The 16,572-nt window shown below is 45.2% G+C and overlaps 1 protein-coding gene across 7 annotated transcripts in view; it reads right to left on the bottom strand.

Annotated features, from left to right (window-relative positions):
• The window catches only part of FRMD4B (FERM domain containing 4B), a 139,265-nt gene that overhangs the window by 73,093 nt on the left and 49,600 nt on the right, over positions 1-16,572 (bottom strand). The window lies entirely within an intron of this gene.

The raw sequence follows: 16,572 nt of genomic DNA, 5'->3' as shown, positions 1-16,572 counted from the left end.
GAGAGGGAGCTGCTATTTGAATGGGTGTCTGGTGTATTATGAATTATTCCTGTGTCTCTGCAATTTAGTACATTCAGGCCCTACAACTTTCACCAGATCAGTTGGCTGCACACACTTCTCAGACATATTTCTCTGCTCGGGGATACCTGTGTGTTGCTTCTCTCTCTCTCCAGTGAAGCTTCCAGTTATCACTCATATTTATTTTATCATTGCCTATTTTCTGCACAAATCTTTACTTACTGCAACAGTTAAACACCACTTATCCGAGTAAGGAAGCCCAATCCCACACACCTTAAATGCAATGAGAGGTTTGCGTACACAAAGGATGCAGGAATGAGCCAAAAACTTGCACATTTTAAATGTGCAAACTTCTCAGGGCAAGGCACTTGTTTGTTTGTACAGTATGACAGTCACCCAAGAGGCTGCATAAATATGGTTAAAAATCATTAAGCGCAACTAACAAGCAGTCCTACAGCACCTTACAGATGAATAAATTTATTTGCTGGGTCATGAGCTTTTGTGAGTAAGCACCATTTCCTCTTACCCATGAAAGCTCATTTCCCAATAAATACATTTGTTCATCTTTAAGGGGCTACAGGACTGCCTGTTTGTGCAGCTACAGACTAACACGTCTCCCTCTCTGAGGCTATTAAGCATAACAACACAATTGAGATTAAAATTCCTTTGCAGGAGGAGGCCCGTAAGTAGAAGAGACTCACGTGTAGGGATAGTAAACCCTCAGTGTGACAGACCCCGACTTAACAGACTTCGGAAATAACGGACGCCATCCACCAGCCCTACCACCCAGTAAATGCCAGCGACTCACCAGCGCCGCTGGGGGCCAGAGGAGCTGCCAGCATGGACTGGTTGGGGCCACCGGAGCCAGAGTGCAAAGTGCACTGAGAGGTGCAGGAGGTGGAAGGAGGCAGGCTGGCATGCGGCTCCTCTCCCGGTAATTGGGAGAGGGAGATGGAGATGTGAGGGGAAGAATGGGGCAGGAGGTGTGCAGAAGAAAGAAGTGAGTGATGGGCTGGGAAGGTCAGTGCATCATCAAACAGCATAACCATTTGGGTTTAAACGGACCTCTGGCATTAACAGATACCCCTCCCCCCCACTAGTCCATTACATTGAGGGTTTACTGTATATAAGTAATTATTTTGCTGTGAAGCTCAAAACAGTCCCTCAGAATCCTTGCTTCTGAGATGTCCTTCTTCACCTAATTCAAGAGAAAGAGCCACTTGCCTGACGGTTACCCAGAGCACACACAGTCAAAAATCAATGCACGTAGTCATTTAAGAGATTACAGTCAACAGCAAATGCCAGAACATTGCTTTGGCTAATGCATGAACTCCCATAGATCCTCTTGGCTACAGCCTGGAGTCCAAATTTACAAAGCTGGTCCTAGTTTATCAGTGGTGATTATTAGCAAATATTCACATAGCTGTAGCTACCCAGAGAGGACCAGGCCCTGGGTTTGCACTGGATGCTACACAACCACACAGCAAGAGGGAACCCCTCTTGAAAGAGCTCACAATCAAGGACTCCAATCTTGTAAATATTGCAGGTGCTTGAACTTGGCACAGGAGAATGGGCCCATTCTCAGGGTTGTCGGGCAGATGTGTAAATCCCTTTGGTACTTGCCTAAAGGACCAGAGTGGGGCCAATGTGTTTTGAAACCCTATGTCCCATTTTTACAGGTGCCAATACTAAACATGTGACACCCACTTTTTGTAATTAAGGGCACACCCTTCAGTGATTGCGAATATCAAGAGTCCTGCCAGGAGAGGATGTGTGATTGAAACCGTGTAATGTGATGCCCCAGAGAACTGCAGAGAGAGAGAGAGAAAGAACCAAAGTCTGCCTCACTGTGCTAATACTGTTTACAGCACATTAGTTTCCTTAGTCAACAATACCAAAGGAAGAGGTGTGAGTAGCATCATGTCTGGGCATCTTTGACTTCCCTCACCCTATAAATCAGACACCCAATTTTGCAGCTGCATGAACTGGAGCGTGAGACTAAGCAAGACTTAAATCCACAACCTCTGGGAACCTGGGACTGTAACACCTTAGCCCTGCCTCCCAGAGAGCAGTCCTGAAACATGTTGCTGTATGGTAACAGAGCCCCTGGCTCAGAGGCTGAATGCAAAGTGAGCTAGCAAATAACTCCCAGATTTCAGAAAGGGCGTTTTTTGAGAGTGCTGCCAGCAGGACAAGGCTCTTCTCTGTCCCGCCTCACTCTTGCCAAGCCTGTCAGGAACATAGGAATATGAGGAGTTCTCCCCTTCCAATGGATGTTGCTGCTGTGCCATGGAGCACATATTATGAGAATTTGTACAGGCATGTTTTTTTCAAGTGACACAAAACAAATGCGGAAAACAGGACAGCGTTGGACCATGAATACTTTCCCTCACCTCAGGCTTATTTCATGTGGATTCCTAAGTAAAAAGCAATACCTCAGACCCTACACTATCACCAGTGGGTGCTTGGCCCATATCAGCATGAGCATGTAAAAGTGGTTCCAAGATCTTTGTGCTCCCCCAACTCTGTGTTGGACTTGCCCTCCCGTGCAATTTAGAGCTGCCAACAGTCTCCAAGGGGCAGCTATGGCAGCCATAGGACTGCCGATGGCCGCATCCTCTTTCCCCAGCCTTGTTTTATGCAGCAGCCACTGGGCAGGGGACTTAGGAGACTTAAGGGAAGCAATGCCCACCACTGAGCAGGTAAACCTCTTTTAGCCAATGGTGCTGCCTCTAGGGCAACTTTGTACCAGCCGAGTAACGCAAAACTATTTTAATACAGCCCAGCATGTGGGCCATGTCTCTAAGCACCCAGCAAAGGCCTAATTCAGGCCTCCCATCAGTGGTCCTCTGCCCTCCCAAGGAAAAATGTGCTGTACCATCTGCTTCTGGGACAAGCAACGTGGTAAGGGAAAAGCCTCTGGGGAATAGCTCCAGTGAGGGGATGGCCTCTGGGGAATGGCCCCCTTCTTCAGCCCCACAGTGAGGCTTTTATAATAGCATCCCCAAAGAGCAACACCCACCCCCGCAGACTGGAGAAGTACCTCCTCCGGTCACTGAAGGTGTGCAGGATCCCGTACAAATGAGGCCAGCTGCTCTGGCAGGGCATCTGGCTCACAGGTGGCTACTCTATTTCTGCTAGAAAAATGAGCCTGCTTAGGATCAGAAGAATCCAGAAAGTCTGTGTACTAACTCTGCTGTTTGGACAGATTCAGGCACACCTGCTGGCATCTGAGATTCAACAGATCTCTAGGGAACACAGTGTAAATCACAGCAGAACCCGTTTAGTGGTAACTTAAGTACACTTTAGAAGCATAAGTATGTGTAATGGATAGTGCATGGGACTAGAACCCAGGATGTCAGGGTCCTATTTCTGCCACTGTGAATAACTGGGGGTCTTGGGCAAGTTACTTACTCTCTATGCCTCAATTTCTCTCTCTATAAAATAGGGTTATTATGTCACTACCTTGCAGGGATGGCATGATGCTTAAAATCTGCAAATATGTTGTAAGATGAAAAGTTAAGTGAAACAATTATCATTAACAACAATAATTATTATTAGGCTGATCTTAAATATGTTTTTACATGGCTGTAAATACAACTTTAAAGAAGTGCCAAGGAGTGTTTATGCACACTATGGCCGTGTCTACACTAGCCCCAAACTTCAAAATGGCCATTTCGAAGTTTACTAATGAAGCGCTGAAATACATATTCAGCGCCTCAATAGCATGAGGGCGGCCGCGGCACTTCGAAATTGATGCGGCTCGTCCCGACGGGGTTCCTTTTCGAAAGGACCCCACCTACTTCGAAGTCCCCTTATTCGTGTGAGCAGATGGGAATAAGGGGACTTCGAAGTAAGCGGAGTCCTTTCGAAAAGGAACCCCGTCGGGACGAGCCACGCAGCGGCGAGCCGTATCAATTTCGAAGTGCCGCGGCCGCCCACATGCTAATGAGGTGCTGAATATGTATTTCAGCGCTTCATTAGTAAACTTCGAAATGGCCATTTTGAAGTTTGGGGCTAGTGTAGACACGGCCATAGTGTGCATAAACACTCCTTGGCACTTCTTTAAAGTTGTATTTACAGCCCTGTAAAAACATATTTAAGATCAGCCTAATAATAATTATTGTTGTTAATGATAATTGTTTCACTTAACTTTTCATCTTACAACATCTTTGCAGATTTTAAGCATCATGCCATCCCTGCAAGGTAGTGACATAATAACCCTATTTTATAGAGAGAGAAATTGAGGCATAGAGAGTAAGTAACTTGCCCAAGACCCCCAGTTATTCACAGTGGCAGAAATAGGACCCTGACATCCTGGGTTCTAGTCCCATTTACATGGCCCATTTACATGGCCATTTCGAAGTTTGGGGCTAGTGTAGACATAGCCTATGACACTTTGTGATAATTACTAATAACAACCAACATTATGTTTGACAGAACAAAGCACCTTAGCCAGCAGGCTAAGAGTTAGGCTGCCATTCAGTAAGTGGCTTCAGCCTTGGATTTTGCTGCTTCATGTCCCTGCCTCCATATATTGTTTTGCTTGGGCATTATAATGAGGATCATATTATTTATTAGTTGGGGTTGATCCTACTTTGAGTAGGGGGTTGGACTAGACTTCCAGAGGTCTCTCCCAGCTCTAATCTTCTGTGTTTCTATGACTAATTATGCTGCTTCCCTTGTTGATCTATTTCAGATACAGGATGAATCTCTCTAATCAACTGGCAACATCCATAATCCAGCATGATTTCAGTTAGCTGGATGACCACTTATCATGGGTGTCACCAAGCTCCCCACGGTCCCCGAAAGTTTGATTACAGCCACAAGTCCTCACTCTCAGTGTCTTGTGCTGTTATGTAAGGTGCAATTTACCCTGAAATGTTTTCTAAGAGCTCCGTAAACAGTGAACGTTTTGGTGATGTTCTTAGACAATGTGACCTCTGTGCTCCAGCAAATTCTCTCATCTGGAACGGCTCAGGTTCCAAGGTTGCTGGATCAGAGAGGTTCAACCTACAGTACATTTTGAATAATGTTACAAGTACCATCTTCCCCCTTCCATTACAGGAAGGCTCAAGGAATGGAAACATACTGCACCTGAAACACTCCTAATGAAACGAGAAGTCCTGGGGCACCTTATAAACTATCAGATTTTTTGGAGAAAAAGCTTTCATGGGAAAAGACTCACATGCACCTGACAAAGCAGGTCTTTGCTCAGAAAAGCTTATGCTCCAAAAAAATATTTTACTCTATATGGTGCCACAGGAGTTCTCATCGTTTTTGCAGATACAGACTAACACTGCTACCTCCTGATACTTTAATCCTAATAGTAAATTTTATAATTCTGCACACCATACTGCCACCAAAAGTGCATTATGGGTAGTTATAAAAATCCCAATGTATTAGATAGACTCTAATGCAAACCAAATTATAGCCCATAATGGCTACGTCTACACGTGAAGCCTACATCGAAGTAGCTTATTTTGATGTAGCGACATCGAAATAGGCTATTTCGATGAACAATGTCTACACGTCCTCCAGGGCTGGCAACGTCGACGTTCAACATCGACGTTGGGCAGCACCACATTGAAGTAGGCGCTGCGAGGGAACGTCTACACGCCAAAGTAGCACACATCGAAATAAGGGTGCCAGGCACAGCTGCAGACAGGGTCACAGGGCGGACACAGTTGCACTACACAACACAAGATCCACAGAGCCGACAACTGGTTGCAGACCCTGTGCATGCAGCATGGATCCCCAGCTGCCGCAGCAGCAGCCAGAAGCCCTGGGCTAAGGGCTGCTGCACACGGTGACCATAGAGCCCCGCAGGGGCTGAAGAGAGAGCGTCTCTCAACCCCTCAGCTGATGGCCGCCATGGCGGACCCCGCTATTTCGATGTTGCGGGACTCGGATCGGCTACACGTGCCCTACTTCGATGTTCAACTTCGAAGTAGGGCGCTATTCCCATCCCCTCATAGGGTTAGCGGCTTCGACATCTCGCCGCCTAACGTCGATGTTAACATCGAAATAGCGCCCAACATGTGTAGCCGTGACAGGCTCTATTTCAAAGTTAGTGCCGCTACTTTGAAGTAGCGTGCACGTGTAGACACGGCTAATAGCTGCTGATGGTGGGGTGAACAGAGGTGACATACCACTGGGGCGGGGAACATTATGATCATAGAAGACATAAAAGGACTGCTGCTCCACAGCCTTTCACCTGGGACATTTCCTCCCATGCAACAGGAGGTCAAAGCTGCCACACTCTAAGGCAAAATAAAGCAAGCTCAGCTCCACTGATGTGGGTGGAATTATACCAATTTATATCGCCTGAGGATCCGGCCCAGTGACTTGGCTTTTGCAGCAATTCTTCTTTGCTCTCTTTGCAAGGCAGCGACCAATTAGACCCAATGTTTTAAGGAGCTGCAGATCTTACTGTACCTCTAAAAGGAGGTGATGACTTCACTGCACCCAGCTGTTGCAGATCCCTCCCATGGTTGTGGGTGGCCCAGCCATTTCAGATTCTTGCATGAGTGCAATGCTACATAAAGAGGCTAGGAGCCCTTTCTTCCCCTGGAGTCAGCTGTAGCGTGACCCTATCTTTAGGATGTGGTGGATTGGTTTTGATTATTAATACCACCCAGGCTGTAGAATAGAGACTTCACTCCCCCTTGTCAGAGGCCTCTGCAGTTCCTCTTCAGTTACATTTGTATGACAGCAGCCCCTAGAAATCAGAGCTCCACTGCGCTAGACACTAAACAGGGGCAGGGATGAGGGGAGGACAACGTAGGCCCTGAAGAACATAAAACCTTGACAGACAGAGATGGAGGAAAAACACAAAGAGTAGCTTATCCAAGGTCACATGGCAGGTCAGAGCTAGGGTTTGAAGCCCAGTTTCCTATCGCTCTGTCCAGCACCCGAGCCACTAGCCAATGCTTGTGGGTGCACTCCAATCTACACATCCAAATGCGTTCACTCAAAACTGGGCTGCAGCTGGGAAAGGCTTTCTGACAAAGCCACGCAGGAGCCTTAGTTCGTAACAAAGCCCCAAACTGCCTAAGCTGCTTGCAGTTCCAGGTCCTGCAACGATAGCTTAGCACGGCTGCAGTGATCATAGCCATTTTCAAAAACAGAGGGTGGATGACACACTCTTCACGATTAAATTTGTATGTCTGTGATTGCTGGAGAGTTTAAGCATATGTTTAGGCAACTGGGCCAAGAAGCGAAGTCTGCAGCATGCTGTGAGAACCGTCTGTTGTACATGAAGATTTGGTATTTTCCTACAGTTATCCCAAGTGGAAGTAAGGTCACAAGCAAGAAGTTAAGTAGAGGGATGTAATTCAGATAATGGCATCTGACTTGTGCACATTTCAGCTGTACGTAAGTGGAGCTAGCATCCAGGGAATTGCTCCAGGGACAGGATGGAACTTATATTTTTGATTACATTTTGAAGGAGGAATCAATTGTTTTAACTGAAGAACCAAATTCATCAACTATTGTAGCTCTCCATAAGTCTGTGGATTTACAGCTGGATTGACTTTGGCCTAACTTGTCCTAGTGGACTTAAGTTAGACAGAAAAAATGTTAGACTAATAAGAGGATCTACCAGATATCTATGCTGGATGATAAGTACTGTAGACCACGAGCACCATTCACAATGACCAGTAAAGACCAAATCTTGTCTTTTGTGGGCAGAATTTGAACACGCATCAAAGCATTTAAGCATAAGTCAGTGGGACTTATGCACATGCTGGCTAAGAAAGGATTTAACAAACATACAAAAAAATCACGAGAGCGGTCAACACTGAATGGGACAACAAGCACTATGCAGGCACAGTAAAAATCAACACAAGATTCACCCATTCATGGGTGCTGCACAAAGTCAGAGTCCTGTTGAAAACTGTATCAGGAATGAGGGAACAATCTGGATAGGAGTTAACTGTGCAGGGCAATAATTTGGAGTACCAGCTACTCTGAACTGAAGAGTAATTAGGAACTGTATGAGAATTCAGTTACAGAGACAACTGGAAATGGATTAGACTCAGAGCGACAATTAAATTAAACTAAGGAACATCACTTTTCAGCTACCACACTAGAATCACAGACTACGAGAACTGGAAGGGACTTCAAGAGGTCATCAAGTACAGTCCCGGGCCCTCATGGCAGGACTAGGCATCACCTAGATTATCCGGGAAAGATGTTTATCTAACCTGCTCTTAAATATCTCCAATGATGGAGATTCCATAACCTCCCTAGGCAATTTATTCCAGTGTTTAACCCTGACAGTTAGCAAGATTTTCCTAAAGTCCAACCCTAAACCTCTCTTGCTGCTATTTAAGCCCATTGCTTCTTATCATCGGACGTCAAGGAGAACAATTCTTCTCCTCTTCTTTGCAACACTCTTTTAGGTACTTGAAAACCACTATCATGACCCCTCTCAGTCTTATCTTTTCCAAACTAAACAAACTCAAGCCCTTCAATCTTCACTCACAGGTCATGGTTTCTAGATTAAAGTGTTTTATTCATTTTTGCTGCTCTTCTCTGGACCTTCTCCAATTTCTTCACCTTCTTATTGAAATGTGATGCTCAGAACTGGACGCAGTACTCCAACTGAGGCCTAATAAGAGCAGAGCAAAGCAAAGCAGAGCAGAACAGAGCAAAAGAATGACTTCTCGTGTCTTGGTCACCACAATCTGGTTAATGCATCCCAGAACCACGGTTGCTTTTTTGTTACAGTCTCACACTGTTGACTCATATTTACCATGCGGTCGAGTATAACCTCTCGATTCCTTTCTGCAGTACTCCTTCCTAGACAGTCACTTCTCATTTTGTATACATGAAACTGATTGTTGCTTCCCAAGTGGAGTACTTTGCATTTGTCCTTATTAAACTTCATCCTATTTAGCTCAGCCCATTCCTCCAGTTTGTCCAGATCTTTTTGAATTATGATCCTATCCTCCAAAGCACTTGCAACCCTTCCAAGCTTGATGTCATTTGCCAACTTTATAAGCATATTCTCTATGCCATTATCTAAGTCCCTGGTTAAGATACTGAACAGAACCAGTCCCCAAACTGACCCCAGGGGAACTCCACTTGTTATGCCCTTTCAGCATGACTGTGAACCATTAATAACTACTCCCTGAGAATCAGTTATCCAGCCAGTTATGCACCAATATTACAGTAGCCCCATCGAGGCTGCATTTCCCTAATTTACTGATCAGGTGGTCATGTGAGACCATATTCAATGCATTACTGGTAATTATATCACTTTATAGTAATTACATCGCTTGTGTCTTTCTTGTGTAAGCAGTGTGTGTCCTTACCAGGAGTGCTTTTTATGATCATTCCACATGCATGCGGTTGGGAGAAGGTTCCTGACAGCCCGTAGCGTTTGACATAAACAATGCAATGTGTACGTGGACATTGTATCAACCTAATTACATCAACCTTGACTCAATGCTCCCTTGTGGAAGTGGAGTTAGTGAGGCTGGGCAGTTAGATTGGAGGGAGCAAAAAATTAAATATAGACATTTCTATAATTAGGTCGACATAAACTGACTGACATCAACCTAAGTTTGTACTGTCCACGAGGCCTAAGAAATCAATACCTGAAACAGCCCCTTCAAACCAACAGTCTGTGCATGTGGAAGAAAACAAATTGCCAGTTTAAAAACTGGTATCTAAATAACAACCAAAGGACATGTTCACATCTTCCTCCTCCCATCAAAGAGAAACCTGGGTGTATATTTAATGTGTTTCACCTTAGTACAGACTAGTGATTCCAAAGGAAGTTTTCTGCAGGAGTAGCCTCAAGAAAACCAGAAAGCTGCCCATATAATTAACCACAATTACTGAGAAAAGGAAATAAAAAAAAAAAAAAAAAAAGTAAAATGTGAGGCAAATAAGAGTGAGAAGAATGGACAAAGCGAGAGAGAGGAAAATAAAAGAGAAAAGACCACAGCACATGCAATGGTTTCAAGGGAGACAATTGCCTGTACGTAGACACATTACGTGAATGCAGTAACAAGAATGTTGGGCAAGACCAACCTTCTCTCGTCTTGTCCACCCGTTCCCAAAGCAGATCAGGGCAACAATTCCTGGGATGTCTGGCCACCCAACGGTGAAGTATGAACCAATGAAAGTCAGATCTTCATATTGTAAACAACTCCACAACTTTCCTCCTTATAAAAATATTTGGGAGTGACAGGCTCAAGCAAAGGAGTGGTTCTAAAGGCAGCAGGAGTGGTTCATAGGAACAACCTGTTATCATCTGACAAAGGTACCTATAGAGGACCAAAAATAGGCCAAGCAGATTTAACAACTCACCCTTCCAGGGAGATTATTCTGGATGATACAATTAAATGAAAAAACTGATAAGAGACAAATACCCAACAATTGAAAAGAAACAGCTAGGGGCCTTATTTGGATCATTGACATTTATGTTTAGATCTTAAATACTGGCAGAACAAATAGTGTCACTTAGAGGTAAGATTGCCTCACACATCCCAGTATAAGACCCTCTTTTCAGTTGCTTTTAACTTTGCCAAAGTTAAGTCCCTTGGGCTGAAATTTTCCACACCAGGCCTCTGCATCTACTGATATTTTTGGGAGAGGTTTTAGGTTAAACGGTTCAGACTATTTCTATGAGTGAGGTAAGGGAAAATGCAATATTTTGGCCATGTTAAAATTAAAAAACTTATCACCATTTTGTTGAGAAACACTAGCACCTCTGTGCTGCAGACCAGGGATTTGAAGTCTGTCAGAAGTGTCACCCGATGTCTACTACATGCTTTTAGCCATTTCTGTGAAAGTTTCCCGAAATATGCTTAATTTATAGGCTTCAAAAAATCACTTTATATGGGCCCAGATGAGACAGTTTGGCAGCTAAATTCTCCGAAGTCTCTGTCTGCACTGAACACCTCCCATCCCCTCACAGCTCCTCTGTGCTGACCAGACTGAGCGTGAACCATTCCCATGACTCAGGCTTCTTCCTGGGACAGCAGATCCTAAGGAGGACTTCCCACAACCGCTTTTCTCAACCCACCAGCCAGGGGCTGAGAGCCGGAACAGTCACTCCTGTACAGTCAGTGATCCTACTCCAGGGGACTGGACAGCCTGGAGGAGGAGGAAGCAGCAGTGGCAGCAGGTTGATTTGAATGCAGATGGAGGGCGTGGATGGAAGGGAATGGGAGAGAACGAGATAAGCCCCAGTTCTCCTCTAGCTGAGGTTGAGCTCAGTGCAGTGGATCTAAAGCTCCCAACTTGGTTTGTGGGGGTCAGTGTGGTTCCACATGATAACATGTCTGGGCTTTTTGCGGGTGTGGGCCTAGTTTTGTTTTAAAACAGGATATTCCATTAACAAAACATACGTAAAAGGACTAATCAGTTTGCAAATTCAAGCCCTCAAAAAAACAAAGAGATGGGGCCAGAGCCCAGAACGCAGCGTGATTTTGGTAATGGCCCTGGCAGAGACACCTCAAGTCCCTTCATTGTCAGGAGCTCCAGCCATACCTATTGCACTCACCCCAACTGGTGGAGAGGAGACCGATCTGTTTTGGAAATCCCATAACCATTTAGGCACATGATATGGTGCACAGGTTGTCTCATTACCCTACAGGCGTACAGAGTACCAGGTGCAGTGGAGCTGCAGAGTTCTGCTTAATTGAAGAGGCAGGTGACAGAAAAAGGGGACACAGCATGAAGCCCCAGTACACCACAGTGCCACTCCAAGGAGGCTCCTTCAGGACTGAGTGCAGGGGTTGGGGAGGAGCTCAGAGGCTAATGCAACCTTAACAGTGAAGTTGTGGCCACGGATTGGCGATGTGCTGTCAATCAGCAGCTGCAGTGGGGACTGAGAACGTTTCAGATTTTTGACTCCTTAGGGAAAAAATCCCTGCTGCCTGTATCAGTGATATAGGCCAACTTCAGCTTAGATGCCTAAAACTTACCAGTGTCAGTCTACGGTTAGCCACGTAGCGAGTTGAGACTTCAGTTTCCTTCATTCATTTTGTCGCATCTTCTGTCTGCTCCAATCCACTCTGTCCTGTCTGTCATCTAGACTAATACCTCCGGCGTGGAGACCGTTTCCTTTGTTAGACAGCACTTGGCACTACCTACCATTCAGCTGTCTATGCTCTAGCTGTAAATGGACACTTGGCTACTCCAAACTTCAGGCCCTCAGTGACGCTAGGCTTGGTGCAGCTTTAGGTACATGGTGGATGAGACTGCTCACAAGTGAGCAGGACAAGGGCTGCAGTGATGTCCAGAAAAAATAATTTAAAAAAGCAGCACGTCATCAGGGAGGGGTGGGAGAAAGGAGCCTGCAGTACCAGTTATAAGGGCCTGAAGTATCAGTACTCACGTATGTACCAGTGTGATAAGGAAACACTCCTTTACAATCACTGAGCTGCCCAGGGGTTTTATATGCAGAAAGGTGCTTGAGTTGTTTGTCTTGCAGGGTTCATAGGGAAAGCAAAGTCAGGCGGGCAGCACAGTAAACAGAACGAATGGTGCAGGCTAGTATTAGGAGTTTATCCTTCCATTGTGTAACTTGGCATTAATTGCAAGGATCTCACGTAACTTGCACGGCCAGAGAATGGCTGAGGCTCAAAGACTAGTCAGGGAAGAAGTTCATAAGCAAGACTATTCTGCTGAAGTACCCATGATCAAGACACAGCAGCATAAGCATAAAAGCAAACATGGTTAATTGGCTGAGCAAAGCCAGGTGTAATGCTCCACTCATGGCATTTCTCTGTTTGTTGGTAGCAGAGCAGCTGTGGAATGGGTGCAAGTCTATTACTGCAGCCCAGCAAATCCACGGCTATCCTTGGGTACCAGCATCCGCAGGTGTGGAAGAAAAAATCCGTGGCTCATTTTTGTGGCTATGGATGCAGACACAAGTTCTCTATCTAGAACCCTGGTAAATCATGGGGATCCTAAGTCTGGCTGGCTGCCCAGCTTTCTCCTTGGAAAGGGCCCACTGGCTCAGCGTTCCAAAGGGAGCAAGAGCCCAATGAGAGAGGAAAAGGGAAAGTAGCTCTCCAGAGCAGAGTCGTTTTCTGCTCCACATGCACTTCTGGGAATCTACTTCACTAGCCTGGAGCAAAGGAACAGTCCAGACTCCTTTGGCACAGGAAGGTCACCACAAACACTGACCCAGGCCTCCATTAAAGAGCAGCAGGCACTGCACTCTGCTAGTGCAGCTGGAGATGCTGGTCTGCTAGGCTTGGGTTCTGCCACTTACACTCACCCTGAGCAGTACCATACACCGTGAGCCAGCCAGCCAGTCCACTGAAGCCCCAATGCCCCCTTGTGGAGCAAGGTACTCGCAAACTGGACTGAGTAGCTAAGTCTGGCCCCATGGTATTTAAGGCTTTAAAGATCCCTTCCCTGACCTGAAAAATTCCCTTTGCAGTGGTAGAGGAAAAGTGTGGAAACTAAGCCAGAACACTGTGACCTAAGACAAGCTTCAGAAAAAACCTGCCTCATAGACATGCAAAGACTAAATTCTACAGAGTGTTTCTCACTTGAAAATAGTGCCAATGAACATTTTCTAATAATCACTTAATTAGGCAGCACTTTCAGACAGAAGGATTCTACAATATTTTACAAGCTATTGGGAAAATCCCTCCTAGGCAGTGGAGCAGCACAAGGCCTGGATCCCATTTCAGTCTGACTTGGTGCCTCAAAGTAGGACTTGCCTGTCACTTGAGCCTGGCGCTGGCTGTTGGCGTAAGGGTGAATTTTCCCCCCATATACATATTGCATGACTGAAATAAATGCACCCACATTCACCAGATGCTGCAATTGCATCCTTTGCCATCTAGCTTGGCTCTGACTGAGTCAGGAAAGCATCTGTAGTCAGTGAAGCACATATGCTTAGAGTTCAGCATTTACCTAAATCCCATTAAAGTCAGTGAAAGTTAAGCACAACTTTAATCTAAATACAGGCCAGGCACTTTCCTTAATGGGGCTTTCCTGCCTTTTAACCACTGACCTGTGGGAAAACAATGAGTGAAGTCCTATGAAAATAATTTACAATCATTGAGATGCTATTTCAAGCAACCTTTATCCACCCAGGTTTCCATGCTTCCCTCACACCTCCCTGTCTGATGACTTGCCTTCTGAGCTGCATTCCCGTCCCACCATGGAAGCTTCAGGCAAAGATCTAGTGTAAGAAATGGGCCTTTATGTCTCATCCTTTAGGTAAACATAGTGCACAAGTGCATTATGGAGCTCCCTGCCTCATGTGTAGGTTGTCGCTTTAACGACATTGGAGAGCTTCAGGGCAGTCAAAAGGAGTTGAGCAAAAGGAAAACCAAAAACACCCAAAAACAGGAACAAAACAAGGCACTGACAAGTTTCAGCTGCCCTAGCTGGATTAACCACTGAGAAATACCAATGTCTTATCTGTCATGAATGACTACCAGTAGGTTGCTTCACTGGAATTGGGAATCTGGTTATATATTGCACCTGACCCTGCCCTTAACTCGCCCTGCACCTCCTTGCCCCGAAGCACAAACGAGAGCCACTATGATGTTTACTGAATGAGTGTGGCTTTGGAATACCTCTGATGTGGCTGATCATCTCATCTGAATTCCACCTTCCTAAATCCCCCAGTGGCTTAAAGGATAAGGCATTAGCCTCCTAAGCCAAGGATTGTGGATTCAAGTCCCATGTGGGGTAAAGTACTCTTTCCCTCCTGTTAGTTGCAAGGTAAAAGGAGAAGGTGGGGCTTTCAGAGGGGAGGGATAGCTCAGTGGTTTGAGCATTGGCCCACTAAACCCAGGGTTGTGAGTTCAAGCTTTGTGGAGGCCATTTAGAGATTGGGGAAAATAGATGTCAGGGATGGTGCTTGGTCCTGCCAAGAGGGCAGGGGACTGGACTAGATGACCTCCTGAGGTCCCTTCCAATTCTAGGAGATGTGCATCTCCAATTATAAATAAATGCAAGTCTGCATTCAACACTAATTAATGTAAACTGCATTTTTGATCATCTAAAATCAGCTGCAATCTTGCCTAACTGTGATCAGATGGTCTCCAAATGGAATTAACTAGAAAGGAACTCATTTTAGCACCAAACAGCAATGGGCCAAATTTGTCTTTCAGGCAAATCCAATGATTTCAGTGGAGCTATGCCAGAACTGAGCTTGACCCAAACTCATAGCCAGCATTCAGTTTTTCCATCCACACCCTACGGATTACCCACTTTTATATGTACTATTACCCCTTACGCACATGCAAATCTCACATATTTGTTGCTTTCTCTAATTTATTAGGAATATTCCATATACTATTAAGAAATTTTGTGAATTGCATTACCACCATGTACAGAGAAGTATATATAGCTATAATAATAATCAAGCCCAAGATGTGACCATTTATAAAGCTGCAGCCAGGTGAGGCCCTTCTGTGTTTAGTGCTAATGAACAATGACAATCTGCACAGGGTGTAGCATGTTTTGAACACAACAAACACAAGTGGCTGAACCCACAGATATTCAGGCTTTTGCTACTGGAGTTCAGAAACGATTGCCCTCCCCTTCTTGCTCTCTTAGCATGAGATCCCTGCAGTGTAAGGATCTTCCGGGTTGGAGTCCCAATGGGAGGGCCAGGGAAGACCCTTGCGTCACAGTGCTATTGTACTGTATTCAAACCCCAAGGCACATAGGTGTTGTTCCTTCTGGCTCCCTACCAAACTGCACAAGCAGTTTTATGAAGATGAAACGGTTCTCCCAGACTACCAGCATGGCTACGAGGCAACAGGTCTGCTCTGATTTTCTCACAAGTTATATACAAACATTTCTTAGCTCAGGGTTCATTTTCACTTCACCAGCTTAGAATAGGAAGTTGTACAAAGAGATTGAAGGGCTGTCTGGTTTTACTGTTTGTGAATGCCTCAGTGCTGTTTCTTCCCATCAAACTTCCCAGCTGAATTGTAAGCACAGCTCCCCTTCCTTACGCTCCCTACTGGGAAATGGACACTGGGGAAAACAATTTCTCTCCACTTCGGACAGGTGTGCCGTGCAAAGCTGGGCAGCTGGCACTCTATATGCTAACACCAATTAAAGCACTGACCTAGCAAAATAAAAAAGGTTATTATTTACAGTGACTCCCGACGCACTGAAACAAATCACTGCACGATACACAATACTTATTCCAGCACTTTCCACAAGATCATCAGTTCCTTTCAATGCTATAGAACTATGATGTGTGAATAGCAACATTTATCAGGGCCAGATGCGCGTCTTCCTGACTGGTTAGCTGACATGTGTCTACGTATGGAACGTAGCCCCCTTACCTTCTATACTGCATGCACACACACACCAGCCAAACTTCTCTTTTGCTATTAAAATAAAAGCTAGTACAATAGGCTAGTTCGGGGCAGCAGTAATATTCTTCACATCCCATAACTAAGTCAGTTACATTCTCCAACTTCATATTTTTTGTGCCTAGTTCAATGGTCTCAATGTTCCCTGAAACAATTTCTACCAATGGCCAAGATACTTATCTGAGATGGCAAAAAGAGACTCAACTTGAGACTCTCCAGCACTTAAGCC

This window comes from Carettochelys insculpta, chromosome 11 (assembly GCF_033958435.1).
Source record: "Carettochelys insculpta isolate YL-2023 chromosome 11, ASM3395843v1, whole genome shotgun sequence".
Classification (NCBI taxonomy): domain Eukaryota; kingdom Metazoa; phylum Chordata; order Testudines; family Carettochelyidae; genus Carettochelys; species Carettochelys insculpta.
This window is presented reverse-complemented; position numbering and strand designations above follow the sequence as displayed.